Raw genomic sequence first — 5,930 nt, forward strand, 5'->3', positions numbered from 1 at the left:
TGTCAGCACAAGAACAGGAGCTCGCTACTGGTACCAGCTAGCTATCGTGTTTACATCAAATTATTTTGATCCATAAAGCCTGACGGTGTGCTAAATGTGTACTAGTGAATCAAATTAGCTGGCTTTGTTCATGGTGTAGTGCTCAGATGGTCTCTGTGATGTTGTCGGTTAGATCCATGCTCAGATTAATTACTTCTAGTAGTACTATTATTGACAAGGTCAACGTGCACATGTTTGGCTAAGTATTTGCCTTGCCTGCTGATCTTGCCTTTCTAGATTAGATCATGCTTATGAAATAGCTATGTGTCCTGCACAAATAAGTTCTTGTTCATGTTTGGTTTTCCCTAAACTTTGTTTGTATGCTGGAGAGAAAATTTAGTTGATTCTTTGATGGAGCACTAAGACTATGCATGGAACATTAGTTTTTAAGATCTAAAACTGCTCGTCGTTCCTGTGATGATGTAGTTTAGTAGATCTCAACTGAACCATGTATGTATTATGTGCCAGTGTAGCTGTACTGATTCTTTGGTTTTCATCCGTGCAGCAGAGGACAAGGGTGTCATGGCCAACCAGGGCGCATGGTGCTCGCAAGCGACGAGCGGAGGTTGTTTGACATCGGCACGGAGGAGGAGGACGGGCACGGACAGAGGACAGAGCACCTCTCTTCTTACAGGTTCTTCTCCTTATCTTCACTTAATGTATGTGCCTGTGTTGCAGCTCACTCATGGTCTTGTTTGTCTTGCAGGTTAGTGAGCAGCTTCAGGAGGAGCTCAAGCACGACCACCAAGAGGCACCACCGCAGCAATAGGTAGCACGTCCATCTCCACCTCCCCCTCCCTCTGCTCCCAATCCTTTTTATTAGATTATGTTGAGTACATTCTGAACCACCTGATGTGACACAAGTATATGCACATGCTATGATTTAAGTGTTGCTTGTGTATGGTAAATAGGTTGAGCACCCACCGTTGTTTGATACTATTTTGTTTAGGATTCTGTTCCTCTATGCGTGTAATCTCTAGACCATGATCAAGCATACACACACAGTTGATTTGCATGGAACGATTACTACTAACTAAAGAAGGAAGCAGACTTCTTCACATAAAGGAAGATATGTCTGTTTTAGTAATATAAACAAATAAAACAAGATTGTTTGCATACAATCAGATCATTCTCACTTATTAGTTGAGTTCTATGTATGTAGAATCTTTAGTTCTCTGGTTATATTATAGTCGGAATTATACTGTGTGACTGAGTTCTGTTGGGAGTGTGCATGATTTTATCCATAGCTGGCACTATCGATAGAGCTTTGTGTGTAATCTGGAGTTGTTCCCGTTATTGTTCTATCCATTTATTGGTGTTACATGTGTAGCCAGTAACCAGGACCTGCACTTGTGCCATGCATATTCATATAGTCTCTATTGTCTTGTATGAATATCTCATTTTAACTAGCTCGGCTAAAAAAGCTTGGTACTAGCTGAAATCTGTTTATCATTATATAAAGAATTGTCCTTTACTCCTTTACTACTTTTTTGAATGGAATGTTCATATTATATTGGCTCCAGTTTTTCTGATTCTTCTCAGCCGATTCATGTAACAGGGCGACTGTGGAAGGCATGTTGTATTTCTGTCAGCCCAGTCCTGACTATGTCTGTCCATGAGTCCGACATTTGATCGCTGTTGAAGGAGCTCAGATGTTTTCTTTTTGTTCTCTTTTGAATGCTTAGATGTTTTGCATCAGCTTGTCATTGCTAAGGGAGAAGCGGGACTTGGAGAAGAAATCTTTCCATTAAGCAGATTACATGTTTGGTTGCTGTGAAGTACCAGATAGGCTAGTTCTATTTTTTTCATGTAAATGCAAATGCAGCAGCGCCATGCAAATGCAGTAGCGCCATGTAAAAACTTCTCGCAGTAGTAGGTTGGAATAGCTTAGGCTTAGCGTTAGGCTCAGCCAGCCAGCCTCAGCGTTGCTTTGAAAATGTATCAAAACTGGGCTAGGCCCAAGATAGCTTGTGGTGTGATGTGTTGTAATGTCAATGGCATAATATTTTTTTGGATTGGATCAATTTTTTCAGAACTAGGCTAGGCCCAAGTAATATTGGACAATTATTTTTTAGGGAAAAACATGAGAGGCCCAACAAAGAAATGGCCCAGAAAAATACATGATCAAAAAGAAAACCTGCTGTTAAAAGGGCCATGCAAAGAAATCAAAGGCTGAATTGTTGGGCCAGACCCATGTAGCTAATAAAAGCACAGCAAAAAAAATATATTAAAAAGGCCGAATTGTTGGGCTAGGCCCATGTAGAAAACCTAATTGGACTGGGCTGAATCTTGTGCCACGTCAGATTGCCACGCTGGATGCCTATGTGGCCTGGGGAGGTTGCTAGTGACCAAAACGCCACAGTAGACGTATTTTGGTCATAAACGTCTACGACCATTCCAGAAGAAAGGTCGCTATAGTCAGTTTACGACGGCCGGCTTTTGACCTTATGTTTTTGGTCACAAAAAGGTCACAAATGGAAATTTGTGATCATTCAGTGACCAATAGTGGTGGTCACAAGTTGACATATTTCTTGTAGTGGCACATCACTTAAGCCTTGCAAGCATTGCAACTAATGAGTTGGTTGCAGGATGATGTATTACGAAATGAGTAAAGAGACTTGCCGGTAATGAGATTGAAACTAGGTATTGAGATACCAACGATCGAATCTCGGGCAAGTAACATATCGATGACAAAGGGAACAACGTATGTTGTTATGCGGTCTGACCGATAAAGATCTTCGTAGAATATGTGGGAATCAATATGAGCATCCAGGTTCGGCTATTGGTTATTGACCGGAGATGTGTCTCGGCCATGTCTACATAGTTCTCGAACCCGTAGGGTCCGCATGCTTAACGTTTCGATGACAGTTATATTATGAGTTTATATGTTTTGATGTACCGAAGGTTGTTCGGAGTCCCGGATGTGATCACGGACATGACAAGGAGTCTCGAAATGGTCGAGACATGAATATTGATATATTGGAAGCCTATGTTTGGATATCGGAAGTGTTCCGGGTGAAATCGGGATTTTACCGGAGTACTGGGAGGTTACCGGAACCCCCCGGGAGGTTAATGGGCCTTAATGGGCCTTTACAGAGAAGAGGAGAGGCGGCCAGGGCTGGGCCGCACGCCCCTCCCCCTAGTCCGAATAGGACAAGGATAGGGGGGCGGCACCCCCCTTCCTTCCTCTCTCCCTCCTCTTTCCCCCTCCCAACTCCTAATCCAACTAGGAAAAGGGGGGAGTCCTACTCCCAGTAGGAGTAGGACTCCTCCTGGCGCGCCCTCTCTCCTGGCCGGCTGCACCCCCCTTCCTCCTTTATATACAGGGGCAGGGGGCACCCTAGATACACAACAAATGATCAGTTTGATCTTTTAGCCGTGTGCGGTGCCCCCCTCCACCATAGTCCACCTCGATAATACTGTAGCGGTGCTTAGGCGAAGCGCTGCGTCGGTAGAACATCATCATCATCACCACGGCTTCGTGCTGACGAAACTCTCCCTCAACACTCGGCTGGATTGGAGTTCGAGGGACGTCATCGGGCTGAACGTGTGCTGAACTCGGAGGTGTCGTACGTTCGGTACTTGATTGGTCGGATCGTGAAGACATACAACTACATCAACCGTGTTGTGCTAACGCTTCCGCTTTCGGTCTACGAGGGTACATGGACAACACTCTCTCCTCTCGTTGCTATGCATCACCATGATCTTGCGTGTGCATAGGAAATTTTTTGAAATTACTACATTCCCCAAAAGCTAGATCCGATCTCCGGTCTCCTTCGGGTCGCCTCAGCGAGGCCTCCGTAATTTCCGCTAGACATTTCAGCTTCGAAAATGACCAATACTTTATTGTTTGTGCAAGTAACACATTTTATGGGCAGTGTGGGAGAAATGCAGCATCATGCCACAAAAAATAACAGGATATGACAACATAGCAAACAAACAAGAAGGATTACCAAACAAGAAAGAGTTACTTAAGAAGTTAAGAGAGTACCGGAGATAAGTTAGCTGTCACCGTCAGTTTGTCTAGCATTTGTCTACACGAACCAGCATGTCTGCCAAAGTCATCCTTTTGCAATAGGACTTGTTGCTTGAAAGGGTTCCTTCAATTAATAGATACACGAACTTAAATAAAAATGACAAAGAGCAACAAGAGTAGTATATGTGTCGTCGTTACGTCAAGACTTGAATTGGAAAACAACATTTAGGCATGTAACAAGATGATTGCATATTTGTATGCCGACAGTAATTAGATCGGCAAAGCAATTTTGGTTACATGATAGACATTCTCATAACCAATGCAATCAATAAAATACATCAGATTCTCTAGCAATGCCAAATTCCACCTCTTAATATTCTAAAAAGGTTAAAACACTGCTAACAATGGCCAATTTATAATTCAGAAAATTAATGTGCGCAACTATTAAACCGCAATGTGTAAGATATTGACAATCCCTTCAGATACTTCAATACAATGCAATTTGTGTAGATTAAGAAACTAAACCATGTGTACTCTAACAATTATAGGGCAGTACACTTGGTAAAGTTCCTTTGTAGGTTGAGCTACATGGAACCTTTTATCTTCAGCCCTCCAACAACACTTTGGATTGGATGATTCTGTGTCAAGTGTATGAAGCTTATATGTGCCTGCAGAAGGGATATGGCTCGTGGCAAGCCATGTTGGGAGCGCGCAAGGAACAAGAGAACTATTGCGGACCAATTTTTCTAAGAAAATTTCGTTTGGAAGGGAACTCCTCCAAATCTCCTTCCCCGTAGCCAGGTCCATGGCAATGATAGCACCACCATGTTGGAGGTACACAAGGTTGACTTTGAATGGATGTATGGCAGCAATTTGAACAAGGCAACGGTCGCACCGATCTGTAATTTCAGCTGCGTGATCCAGCCCCCAGCTATAGGTCTCCTCATCTAGCGAAACGAAACGATCATGCTCAACCTGTCGTCTCTATTGGACACTTGGACGTACCGCAACTTCCCCTCGCTGACCCCCATGTGTCGGTACCTGCTCAGCCTCAGCACCGGGGAATCAGAAGCAGGCAGCACGGTAGCTCGCCGAAGCAACCCTCCGGCCGGTCGCTAAAGGGGTCGACGGAGCAGGCACCCCAGGCCAGGTCCACCCACCACAGCCGGTCGCCCAGTGTCAGCACCTCATGTGGTTGATCAGCATGCTCCGCGCAATCTCCATCTAGGCCACCCCGACCAGCGGCCGCTCGTCCCATTCCCCTGTCTCAAACAGAAACCGACGTACGACCCTACGGCACCCGCCTCCCTCGCAACTGCTTTTGCTGAGCTGAGCGGCGGTTGTGGTGAGTGAATCCGGAACCCTGTCCCGTTCCCCTCCGTGTCGAGCTGGATCTCACCGCATCCCCCTCTGTTTCCCTCTGTTTTTGGTATTTTTGGTCGATTTGATCTAGATTTGGGTGGGTGGGAGGGGGGTGGGCTGGCCGTGATGGAGCCGCCAGAGACAACAACATCGACTAGGTAATCCCTTAATGTGCATCCTTTCCAAGCTATGCGATTTGTGCCTCGTCTGCTTCTGCTAGCTCACCTCACACTGCCCCGAAACAAGGGGGATGTTGCTCGGACGTTCGAATTCACTGTGGAATTCCTTCCTTCTAAGGCAAAGCTAGGTGATGGTAGCATGCGGGACATAGAGAGAGAGACAATTGTGAAGTGGGAGATTGATTTTGTAGAGATTGATCCACAAGAACTGCAGAGCATGGAAGAGAAGGCCGTGAAGAATGTGGTGGAAAAAATGGGGGAGAGCATTTTTTGGGGTCTAGAGCAAGCGGTAGCATTGTTACGCTTTGATAATTGGGAAGGAGAGTATGTGAGAATTGAGGATGATGAAGACATGGTTGATGAAATCGATCGAC

General features: G+C 45.1%; 1 pseudogene; it reads right to left on the reverse strand.

Annotated features, from left to right (window-relative positions):
* Positions 1–4,062: 4,062 nt before the first annotated feature.
* On the reverse strand, positions 4,063–5,697 carry LOC125547316 (annotated as a pseudogene).
* Between the last annotated feature and the right edge of the window lie 233 nt (positions 5,698–5,930).

The sequence above is a fragment of the Triticum urartu genome, chromosome 3, assembly GCF_003073215.2.
Source record: "Triticum urartu cultivar G1812 chromosome 3, Tu2.1, whole genome shotgun sequence".
NCBI lineage: Eukaryota > Viridiplantae > Streptophyta > Magnoliopsida > Poales > Poaceae > Triticum > Triticum urartu.